The following is a 13,298-nucleotide window of genomic DNA, read 5'->3' on the forward strand; positions in this document are numbered from 1 at the left end:
TGTTGCCTGCTATCCTGTTATTGAAAGTCATTTTCATTGTCTGCTTCCTGCCTCTGTCTAACTTTTTTAACAACAAATACTAATGAAAGACTGCCTATGCTCTAGGCACTGTAATAGCCGTGGGGACACCAAATAAACATCAAGATGCAATGGAAAGATCAGTACCTAGGTCTGCAACCTTGGGAAAGTGACTTAAGTGCTTTTATCTCTTTTATCTATAAAACCAGAGGTTATGAGGTACAAATTAGATTAGGAAGGTAAGCACTAGAGGGGCATATTTTCTATCACAGCTGTCAAGGGCAGAGTGGACAGGAGTTCAGGTGGGATACAGAACATCAAGAGTGGGATACAGAACTTTTATTTTCCAGGAAACTGCTTTGTGAAAGGTGATTCTGCAATTAATGTTGTGGCGGATATTCAATTGTTAACACATAATGTTATATACCTTAGTTAAACGGAATTATTTATCGTAAGGCTGCCAGTAATACATTAAGATGTTGGAGAAAATCGTAATTTGGGATGTGAGGCAAAAGAGAGTATTAGTTCAGAGTGAGAATATGAGGACAGTGGGCATTTGGCAGGAAAAAAAGACAAGTAAGAAGTGAAAGCAGGGTTTAGATAAAAGGAAGAAGATGTTAAAAATAAACTCTGTTTCATTTTCAACACTGTCTCCTCCCAGTTTTTTAGATATCAACAATTATAAACTTTGAGTTTTTCTATAGCTCAGTTACACATTGCTTTGAAATCTTACCAGAAATTTTTTTATCAAGCTAATTATTTTAGGTATATTGCTTATTGCAGATGTTATGCAGCACAGATTCCTCTTCCTTTCTAAACAATTTCTTCTTCGCTCTTGGGAAGGTTGCCTGACAGTTCTTCACTGTAAGCTTACTTTGGGAGTTGCTTCTATTGAAGATGGACACCTCATTCAAGGACAAACTGTGGTCTCTGGGAAAACTTCATCCTATGTCAAGTAAATGCTGGGTTAGCGAGTTATCACCTCTTTGCCTCAACTTGGGAAACTACAGAAGGGCCATCTCAGCTACAGCATGTACCCTGACATCAGCTGAGGTCCTTCGTTGTGACTACATTATAGGCAAACTTATCTCTGTAACATGAGGTGTTAAGCCCATAACAACACCTTATCATACTAATCTTCATCTCAATGTCTGCTCCCCAGGGAACCCAGTCTGTGACACAGTGGCCGTTCTTTTACCATATGTTGTTGTTATAGGATGCTGCCTTGAATACTTTTGGATAATCAGTTTTATTAAAGCAGATGATATGAAATCTGTTTAATCTTCAGTCAAGGAACCACACAAGTCCTAAGAGAAAGAACAGTTTCCATGTGTTGAAAGAATGAATTAACAACAACAAAAAGCAGTGTTAGTTCTCCACTCATTGGCAGGGACCAATGCTTACTATTAATGAGCAAGAAATAAAAAGAGGTAGTAAGGTTGTGAGAAGCCATTTACACATGACTATACACAGTGAATTTAATATTCTATACAGACTTGTGTGCTTTTTCATTTTGTTCAAAAATACTTTTACTTACTTTATGCATGCTAATTGCAGATGCAAAAAAGGATCCAAGGAAGATAAAATTAAAATATTAAAACTAGGTGTTTTTTTTTTAATTAAAGTAAGATAGTCAATACCCTGAGGTTTTACAAAGTCATTTGACCTTGATGGTAAACAGAAGAATGAAGTTAGGTTACAAATTATCTTTTATTTCATTTTAATTTTTTTTTGCTTTTGAGATTATGCATTGACTAGATTCATCATTGTCTTTGCAGTATTAAAGCTGCATGCTTTACTAAAACTTTTGGATTTTCCAAAGTACTAATAGACAAACAAAATAATAAAGGCCATGTTGTAATTCCATTTTTCCCCTTTTTTCCCACTTTTAGATTCAGAGGGTACATGCACATTTGTTACCTGAGAATATTGCATAATGCTGAAGTTTGGGGTATGAATGATCCCATCATTCAAGCACCGAGCATGATACCCAATAGTTAGTTTTTCAACACTTTTTTCCTCTTTCTACCACCCCCCATCTAATAGTCACCAGTTTCTATTATTACCATTTTTATGTCCTTGAGTACCCAATGTTTAGCTGCTACTTATAAGTGAGAACATGTAGTATTTGGTTTTCTGCTCCTGCCTTAATTAGCTGCATAGTATTTATGCCTTTATGGCGGCCTTTATGGCTGCATAGTATTCCATGGTGTATATGTACCATTTTTTTTAATCCCATCTACCACTGATGGACGCCTGGGTTGATTTCGTCTTTGCTATTGTGAATAGTGCTGTGATGGACATGCAAGTGCATGTGTCTTTTGGTAGAAAAATATATTTTCTGTTGGATATATACTGAGTAATGGGATTGCTGGGTTGAATGCTATTTTGTTTTTAGTCCATTGAGAAATCTCTAAACTGCTTTCCACTGTGACTGAAATAATTTACATTCTCAACAACAGAGTGTAAGCTTTCTCTTTTCTCCACAGCCACGCCAGTATCAGTTATTATTTGACATTTTAATAACAGCCATTCTGGCTGTTGTGAGATGGTATCTCATTGTGGTTTTGATTTGCGTTTCTCTGATGATTAATGATGTGGAGCATTTTCTCATATGTTTGTTGGCTGCTTGTGTGTCTTCTTTTGAGAAGTGTCTGTTCATATATTTTGCCCACTTTTTAATGGGTTTATTTGTTTTCTGTCTGTTGAATTAAGTTCCATATAGATTCTGGATATTAGACCTTTGTCACGTGCATAGTTTGCACAGTTTTTCTTCCATTCTGTAGGCTGTTTATTCTGATGACGGTTTCTTTTGCTGTGCAGATGTTTAGGTACCATTTATCAATTTTTGTATTTGTTACAATTGCTTTTGAGGACTTAGTCAAAACCTGAGGCCCATGTCCAGAATGGTGTTTCCTTGGTTTTCTTCTAAAATTCTTATAGCTTGAGGTCTTACATTTAAATCTTTAATCCATCTTGTGTTGATTTTTGTGTATGGTGTAAGGTAAGAGTCCAGTTTCATTATTCTACGTATGGCTAACCAGCTATCCAGCACCATTTATTGAATAGAGTGTCCTTTCTCCATTGCCTATTCTTGTTAACTTTGTTGAAGATCAGATGGCTCTAAGTGTGTGGCTTTCTTCCAAGTTCTCTATTCCGTTCCATTGGTTTGTGAGTCTCTTTATGTACCAGTACCATTCTATTTGGGTTACTGTAGCCTTATAGTATAGTTTGAAGTCAGATAATATGATGCCTCCAGCTTTGTTCTTTTTGCTTAGGATTGCTTTTGCAAGGTGGGCTCTTTTTGGGTCTCATGTAAATTTTAAAATAGGATTCTAATTCTGTTTAAAATAACATGGGTAGTTTGATAGGAATAGTGTTTGTATTAGTCGGGGTTCTCTAAAGGGACGGAATTAATATGATAGATAGATAGATAGATAGACAGATAGATGAATGGGAGTTTATGATCTCACACAGTCACAAGGTCCCACAATAGGCCATCTGCAAACTGAGGAGCACGGAAGCCAGTCTGAATCCCAAAGCTGAAGAATTTGCAGTCTGATGTTTGAGGTCAGGAAGCATCCAACACAGGAGAAACATGTAGGCTGGAAGGCTAAGCCAGTCTTGCCTTTTCATGTTTTTCTGCCTGCTTTATATTCTGGCTGCACGGGCAGCTGGTTAGATTGTACTCACCCGGATTAAGGGTGGGTCTGCCTTTCCCAGCCCACTGACTCAAATGTTAATCTCCTTTGTCAACACCCTCACAGACACACCCAGGATCAATACTTTGCATCCTTCAATCCAATCAAGTTGACACACAGTATTAACTATCACAGCATTGAATCTGTAGATTGCTTTGGGTAGTATGGCCATTTGAATGATATTGATTCTTCCAATCCAGGAACATGAAAAGTGTTTTATTTGTTTGTGTTATCTATGATTTCTTTGAGCAATATTTTATAGTTCTACTTGTAGAGCTCTTTCCCTTCCTTGGTTAGATGTATTCCTAGGTGTTTTATTTTATTTTATTTTATGGATATTGTACATAGGATTGCATTCTTGACTTTGCTCTGCTGCTCGAACATTATTGTTGTATTGAAATACCACTGATTTTTGTACATTAATTTAGTGCCCTGAAACTTTACTGAAGTAATTTTTCAATTCCAGGGCCTTTTGGCAGAATTGTCAGGGTTTTCTAGGTATAAAATCAGATTGTGCACAAAGAGAGATAGTTTAATTTCTTTTTTTCTATTTGCATGTCTTTTATTTCATTTTCTTGCCTGATTGCGATAGCTAGCACTTGTAGTACTATTTTGAATAGGAGTAGTGAGAGTAGGCATCCCTGTCTTGTTCTAGTTCTCAAAGGGAATGTTCCCACCTTTTCCCCATTTAGTATGATGTTGGCTGTGTCTGTCATAGATGGCTTTTATTATTTGAGGTATGATCATTCAATACCGACTCTTTGGATTTTTATCATGAAGCAATGTCAGATTTCACTGAAAGATTCCCCTATATCTATTGAGATGATCATATCGTTTTTGTTTTTAATTCTTTTTATGTGGTGAAACACATTTGTTGATTCACATATGTTGAACCAGGCTTGCAGGAATGAAGCCTACTTGATCATAATGAATTAACTTCTTGATAGCTGTTGAATTTGGTTTGGTTGTATTTTGTTCAGGATTTTTGTGTCTGTGTTCATCATGGGTATTGGCTTGTAATTTCCTTAAATTTATTTTCTTGTTGTGTTTTTGCCAGATTTTGGTATTGGAGTGATGCTGTGTTTGTAGAACAAGTTAGGAAGGTGTCCCACTTATTCAATTTTTTGGAATCATTTCAATAGAATTAGTACCAGCTCTTTTTACATCTGGTAGAATTTGGCTGAGAATCCATCCTCTCCAGTGCTTTTTTTTAATTGGTGGAGTTTTTATTATTGATTCAATTTCAGAACTCAATATTGGTCTAGTCAGTGTCTCACTTTCTTCTGATATAATCTTGGGAGTTTGTATGTTTCTATAAATGTTTGCATTTCCTCTAGATTGTCTCGTTTGTGTGCATAGAGGTATTCATAATAGTCTCTGAGGAATTTTTTGGTTTTCTGTGAAATCAATTGTAATGTCACCTTGTCTTCTGATTGTGCTTATTTAGATCTCTCTTTTTTTCTGTGTTAATTTAGCTAGCAGTTTATTGATCTTTTTTGTCCTTTCAAAGAATAAACTTTTAGTTTCTTTGACCTTTTTTGTATGAAATTTTAGCTCTCAATTTCATTAGCCCCACTCTAATTTTAATTATTTCTTTTCTTCTGCTGGCTTTGGGGTTAGTTTGTTATTGTTTTACGAGTTTCTTGAGGTTTAATGTTAGATTATTAATTTGAGATCTTTCTAGCTTTCTGAGGTAGGTGTTTAGCACAATAAACTTTCCTCTTAACACTGCTTTCGCTGCATCCCTAAGATTTTGGTATATTGTGTCTCTTTTTTCATTTATTTCAAATTTTTTTTATTTCTGCCTTAATTTTATCATTTTCCCAAAAGTCATTCTGGAACAAGTTGTTTAATTTTTATATATATTTTTGGGTTTTAATACATCTCCTCAGTATTGAATTCTGTTTTTTTCCACTGTGGTCCTAGATTATGGTTAGAACTAGATTATGGTTATATGGGCCTAGATTAATTTTTCTGAATTTACTGAGACTTGCTTTATGGCCATATATATGGTCAATCTTGGAGTATATTCCATGTGCAGATGAGAAGAAAGTAAATACTGTGGTTAATGTTTGGAGTATTCTGTAGGGGTCTATTAGGTCCAATTGGTCTGTGGTTGAGTTTATGTCTGGAATTTCTTTACCAGTTTTTTGCCTCAGTGATCTGTCTATTGCTGTCAGTGGGGTGTTGAAGTCTCCTACTATTATTGTGTGGCTAAGTCTTTTTGTATGTCTAGAAGTTCTTGTTTTATGAATCTCGGTGCTCTGATGTTGGGCATGCGTATACTTAGAATAGTTAAGTTTTTTTGTTGAATTGAACCCTTTATCATTATGTAAGGACCTTTTTTGTCCTTTTTAAATGTTCTTTGTTTAAAGCCTGTTTTACCTAATATAAGAATCGGGACCCCTGCTCTTTTATGTTTTATACTTACCTGGTAGATTTTTTTTAATCCTTTACTTTGAGCCTATGATTACATGTGATGGGTCTCTTGAAGATAGCAGACTGATGTCTTGTTTTTAATCCAACTTGCAACTCTTTGCCTTTTAAGTGGGTAGACTATTTACATTCAAGGTTAATATTGACATATGAAGTCTTGATCTTACAATAAGGTTATTAGCTGTTCGCTTTGTAGTTTCGATTGTGTGATTGCTTCATAGGGCCAGCCAAATATGTACTTAAGTGCTTTTTTGTTGTGGGAGGTATCATTATGTTGTTTCCGTATTTAGAACTCCTTTAAGGATCTTTTGTAAGGCTGGTGTGGTGGTAAAACATTCACTTAGTGCTTGTTTGTATGGAAAATATTTATTCCTCCTTCACTTGTACAGCTTAGTATGGCTGGGAAAGAAATTCTTAATTGGAATTTCTTTTCTTTAATTATGCTGGAAATAGGCCCCCAATCTTTCCTGACTTGTAAGATTTCTTCTGAGACGTCCTCTGTTAACCTGATGGGGCTCCCATTATACATGTCCTAACATTTCTCTCTAGCTGCCTTTACAACTTTTTCTTTAAGTTGACTTTGAACAGTCTAGTGCCTATATACCTTGGTGATGTTTGTTTTGTGTAATATGTCATAAATGTTCTCTGAGGTTTTATATTTGGATGCCTACATCTCTAGCAAGATTAAGGAAATTCTCTTGAATCATTCACTCAAATATGTTTTCAGGTTGTTAACTTTCTATCTTTTACTCTCAGGAATGCTAATAATTTGTAGTTTTTATCTATTTACATAATCCCCTATTTGTTTTTTTGTTTGTTTGTTTGCGATGAAGTTTCACTCTGTTGCCCAGTCTTGAGTGCAGTGGTGTGATCTCAGCTCACTGCAACCTCTGCCTCCTGGGTTGAAGTGATTCTCCTCTCTCAGCTACCTGCGTAGTGGGGCCACAGATGTGCACCACCACACTCATCTAATTTTTGTACTTTTAGTAGAGATGTGGATTCACCATGTTGGCCAGGCTAGTCTTGAACTCTTGACTTAAAGTAATCCACCAGCCTTGGCCTCCCAAAGTGCTGGGATTACGGGCGTGAGCCACTGAGCCTAGATTGTAATCCCCGATTTCTCAAACACTTCGATCATGTTAAAATTATGTTTTACTTTGTATTTGTCTGACTGGGTTAGTTCAAAAGACTTGTCTTCAGGTTCTGAAAGTTTTTATTGTGTTTGGTCTGTACTATTGATAAAATTTTCAGTTGCATTTTGAAATTTCTCAAGTGAGCTTTTCAATTGTGGAAGCTCCAATTGATTTTTTCTAAGATATTTATCGCTTCCATAATTTCTGGATTGCTTCAGAAGTTTCTTGGTGTTTATTCTTAACTTTGTCTTGGATCTCACTGAGCTTCCTTGCAACCAATATTTTATATTCTTTATCTGCCATTTCTGAGTTTCCTTTTGGTTAGGGACCATTTCTGGAGAGCTAGTGCAATCCTCTGGTGCTGTTTATACATTCAGATTTTTTATGGTGCTAGAATTCTTGTGCTAGTTCCTTTTCACGTGGAGATGTGGGCAGTTCTAATTTTTATAATTATTTTCATGTGTGTAGGATCTTTCCTCTTTCTTTCTTTCTCGATACATTTTTTTCTCTCCCTTTCCTTCCACCTACACCCTCCCTAGGGGATGTTACTATAGAGAATGATGGGTAGGGTCTTTTGGCTTTGCTTCTATAGCCCTACACACTTATTTTGACAGGTTTTATGTTGGGCTGTGAAGTTTGACCTACAGGCCAGTAGATGGTGCTTATGGGTAAGAGCTGGCTATAGCCATTGCAGCTGGTATGTACATCATTCTCAAGGCAATAGGCCTGATTTGTAGAATACACAGTGGTCTGAGCTCCCTGCTGAGCCCCTAGGGTATGGAGTTCTTCATGGCAGGACCACTGGGGAAGCACACCTACAAGTCCCCCAGTGGCAGATGCAATGGGGAAGCCAGTGGGCAACCACCAAGCACCTAGACGTGTGCCTACGTGGGGCTAGGCAAACTTCTTGGCCTGAAAGTTCTCTACACAGGAAAGAAGGGGTACCTAAACTTCTAACTCAGGGAAGTGGGCCCTCTACATGCCTAGAAATCTGTGTGGCCATGGAATGGAGAGGATCCCGCTACATCAAGATCTCTGCACAGGTGGGATAGGTCACCTCAGGCTGCTAAACCGACAATGGAATAACATTATTAATGCCTGGAGACCTGCTGAATTAGTCTGTTCTTACACTGCTAATAAAGACATATCCGAGGCTGGGTAATGTATAAAGGAAAGAGGTTTAATTGATTAACAGTTCCATATGGCTAGGGAGGCCTCACAATCATGGCAGAAGCTGAATGAGGAGCAAAGTCAGGTCTTACATGGTGGAAGGCAAGAGAGCTTGCGCAGGGGAACTCCCATTTATAAAACCATTAGATCTCATAAGACAAATTCACTACCATAAGAACAGTATGGGGGAAACCACCCCTATGATTCAATTATCGCTACCTGGCCCCATCCTTGACACATGAGAATTATTAAAATTTAAGGTGAGATTTGGGTGGGGACACAGCCAAACCATGCCACCTGCCTATGTGTGAAGCACTACAGTCTTTGCACAGGAAGTATAGGACAGGTCAGGTTGCTGATCTAAGTGAGCAGGTGCTCCAAATGCCTGGAAATATTATGCCTGGGCATAGAATGGAGAGGCCCCTCATGCACCAAGATCTTTGTGCAGAAAGGATGTGATGGGTCAGGCTGCTGGACCAGGCAAGCAGGTGCTCTAAATGCCTGTGCAGAGTGGTCTCCCCTGCCCCAATATCTCTGTACTGGAAGGATTCAGGGAATAATGCTGCTAATCCAGACAAGTGGGTGCATCAAATGCTTGGATTTCTGCCTGGGGTGGAGCAGAAAGGGCTCTGCTATACACCACAATCTCAGGGGAGTGGGATTGGGCACTAGCAATGGCACACACAAATGGGATCAGTTCCAGGTCACCAAGCTGGCATTGGCTGCAAATCTCACTGCCCCAGAGAAACTGCAGCTGTGGCAGCTCCCCCCCAGCCCCAGGCTTGCAACAGCGATGAGCACAATTCCAGTAACTACTGATGAGGTGCTTTCCACAGTTTTGGCTGTGGAGGCCCCTACCCCAATCCAGAGCAGGTGCTCCAATCTCTGGCTCAAGACTGAAATACCTGTGTGGCTAGGTTGTTGGGTTGCCCAAAAATGGCTGACTTTATGTGCATCTTGATTAAAAAATGGCATCTTGCTCTCCATCCTGGGTTTGGGAAACTGTCTGTAGCTTTTTCTTTCATAGCATCACCAAGTCTCTCCCCATGTTATCTCCAGGGCTGACAAGAAGCAATGTTCTCCCTCAGCCTAGGTTGCTCAGATCCCCCGTGGAAAGGTGAGTCACAGAGGGAGGCTCCCTGCCTCTCTCATGTACTGGGACTTCACCAGGTACCATCAAGAGAGCTGGTTGCCCATGTTCTTCTCCCTGAGATCTGGGGTGCCTTCATGATTCTGGTGGACTCCCACTTTCTTGCTTGAATTAAAGTTCGCAGAGTTGATTTTTAGGCAGTATCTTGCTATTTCCAAGTGGCTGAGGCATGCTAAAAAGCCTCTAATCTGCCATCTTGGAGAAAAACAAAACAAAACAAAACAAATCTCTAATTCAATTTTCAAATGGATCCACTTGTTTAGGTTTCTCTAAATCCTGACTAATCATTTGGGCTTCTATGCCCCGGTTTCAAAATTTAACAAAAAACATACCATAAATGAAGAACATTTTCACCGGTAATAAGATAAATTCAGATACACATGTAGAAACAAGAGTTAAACAAATAAATATTTTGTTTCAAAATGGTATTTAGAGTTCCTCTTTCATATTCATTAATGGTATGGAACAGTAAGAATCACGAGGGATATAATTTGTTTAAAGGCTAATCAGATTTTACAGACAAGGCTTAGATTAATAAAATACAATGTACCAAACCTCTTCTCCTTCTTAGGAATAACTCAAAAATAAAACCCTCAAAATAATTAACGGTGAATTGTTGATAATTTTAGAATCAGTGAAGACAACTAGAAAGTGAACTGAAACTCTGAAATAGTTTCTTAAAAGGATGAACACTTATTAAGCTTCAAATAAATGTTCAACTTGTAATTAGTATGTGTACTCAGACGAACATGAGTTATTGTACATTTTCTGTTGCAGTATAAAGTCTAGAGATCTAACAGTGAATTAGGTTATATTCTATAGTCATGATAAGCTGACAATAAACCAGAACTCTTTTAGAAGGGATTTTAATTGAGGATTTTATCTTAATTATGAAAGGAGACATCTAAGAAGTAGTTTAAGCCTTAGAGCAAGAGAACTTAACAAGAAAGAGTTCAGATTCTGGCTAAAGGTGATTAACCTGAATAAAATCCATTTTATTTAAGGGTATATTTATCTAAAATTGAAGAGGTAAGGAAGAAAGCATCATGTCCTCTTGAATATATAAAAACGTCCAACCTATAAATGAATTGGAAAAGATTTTCAGTTTCCGTAGAAATATTATACTTAAAGAAAGTTTAGTTAGCTGTCATATTAAGCAAAAATATCTGTAGTTCAAAGATGCTATTTTCACATGGTTGGTTAATCTAGTAAAAGCTTCTTTGCATTACTGAGCTACATTTTTTGAAATGTTTTGGCTGCTGATAATTTTTTTCTTTTGAAAAGTAATTATACTGAAAACAGATATGTATGGCCACTAACACCTTTTAAAATTGATGTATATTTCATGCATATCAATGCTAAATGACTGTAAAAGGCATATTGGTGGACATGACATCAATATAGACTACCATTCTACAGCAAATAAGAAAAATTAGCCTGGCCATTTATTAGATTCTTTTTTATTATTATTATACTTTAAGTTCTGGGATACATGTACAGAACGTGAAAGTTTGTTAGATAGGTATACACCTGCCATGGTGGTTTACTGCACCCATCAACCCGTCATCTACATTACGTATTTCTCCTAATGCTATCCCTACTCTAGCTTCCCACCCCTCGACAGACCCTGGTGTGTGATGTTCCCCTCCCTGTGTCCGTGTGTTCTCATTATTCAACTCGCACTTATAAGTGAGAGCATACAGTGTTTGATTTTCTGTTCCTGTGTTAGTTTGTTGAGAATGATGGTTTCCAGATTCATCCATGTCCATGCAAAGGACATGGACTCATCCTTTTTTATGGCTGCATAGTATTCCATGGTGTATATGTGCCACATTTTCTTTATCCAGTCTATCATTGATGGGCATTTGGGTTGGTTCCAAGTGTTTACTATTGTGAATAGTGCTGCAATAAACATACGTGTGGATGTGTCTTTATAGTAAAATGATTTATAATCCTTTGAGTATATACCCAGTAATGGGACTGCTGGGTCAAATGGTATTTCTTGTTCTAGATCCTTGAGGAATCACCACACAGTCTTCCACAATGGTTGAACTAATTCACATTCCCACAAACAGTGTAAAAGTACTCCTATTTCTCCACATCCTCTCCAGCATCTGTTGTTTCCTGACATTTTCATGATCACCATTCTAACTGGTGTGAGATGGTATCTTATAGTCGTTTTGATTTGCATTTCTCTAATGACCAGTGATGATGAGCTTTTTTTCACATGTTTGTTGGCTGCATTAACGTCTTCTTTAGAGAAGTGTCTGTTCATGTCCTTTGACCACTTTTTGATGAGGTTGTTTGTTTTTTTTCTTGTGAATTTGTTGTAAGTTCCTTGTAGATTCTGGATATTAGCCCTTTGTCAGATGGATAGATTGCAAAATTTTTCTCCCATTCTGTAGATTGCCTACTCACTCTGATGCTAGTTTCTTTTGCTGTGCAGAAGCTCTTTAGTTTAATTAGATCCCGTTTGTCAATTTTGGCTTTTGTTGCCATTGCTTTTGGTGTTTTAGTCATGAAGTCTTTGTCCATGCCTGTGTCCTGAATGGTATTGCCTAGGTTTTCTTTTAGGGTTTTTATGGTTTTAGGTCCTACATTTAAGTCTTTAATCCATCCAGTGTTAATTATTTTATAAAGTGTAAGGGAAGAAAGTTTCAGTTTTCTGCATATGGCTAGCCAGTTTTCCCAACACCATTTATTAAATAGGGAATCCTTTTCTCATTGCTTTTGTCAGGTATGTCAAAGACCAGATGGTTGTAGATATGTGGCGTTATTTCTGAGGCCTCTGTTCTGTTCCATTGGCCTATATCTGTTTTGGTACCAGTACCATGCTGTTTTGGTTACTGTAGACTTGTAGTATAATGTGAAGTCAGGTAGCGTGATACCTCCAGCTTTGTTCTTTTTGCTTAGGATTAACTTGGCTATATGGGCTCCTTTTTGGTTCCATATGAAATTTAAAGAAGTGTTTTCTAATTATGTGAAGAAAGTCAATGGTAGCTTGATGGGGACAGCATTGAATTTATAATTTACTTTGGGCAGTATGACCATTTTCATCATATTGCTTTTTCCTACCCGTGAGCGTGGAATGCTTTTCCATTTGTTTGTGTCCTCTCTTATTTCCTTGAGCAGTGATTTGTAGTTCTCCTTGAAGAGGTCCTTCACATCCCTTACAAGTTGTATTCCTAGGTATTTTATTCTCTTTGTAGCAATTGTGAATGAGAGGTCATTTACGATTTGGGTCTCTGTCTATTATTGTTGTATAGGAATGCCTGTGATTTTTACACATTGATTTTGTATCCTGAGACATCTTTTTCTTTATCTTTCACATAGTGCCATGAACATTGTTGAGTGTATTCTAATATTACAAATGTAAAATTTACTTAAATAAGCTTATACAAACTTTTATATGGAAATATTTATGATAAAGTTCTAGGGCCTTATTTTAAAAGAAATTAAATAAAGAATGTTAAAATACTCTTTTCAAATTAAGGTATCTATTGACTTTCTTACGTATTACTGGAACCCTCTAATCTTAAATCAATGTGGCTTTCTAATTATTTCTATATGTTTAATCATTTCCTACTTGAGTACATATTTATTTAACATTTCATATGTTCTAAGTAATAGGCTAGATTCTGGAGATATTATTCTGAACAAGACAGAAACGACTTTTATTCTACTACAGTC

This window comes from Pongo abelii, chromosome 3 (genome assembly GCF_028885655.2).
Source record: "Pongo abelii isolate AG06213 chromosome 3, NHGRI_mPonAbe1-v2.0_pri, whole genome shotgun sequence".
In the NCBI taxonomy this organism is placed as follows: domain Eukaryota; kingdom Metazoa; phylum Chordata; class Mammalia; order Primates; family Hominidae; genus Pongo; species Pongo abelii.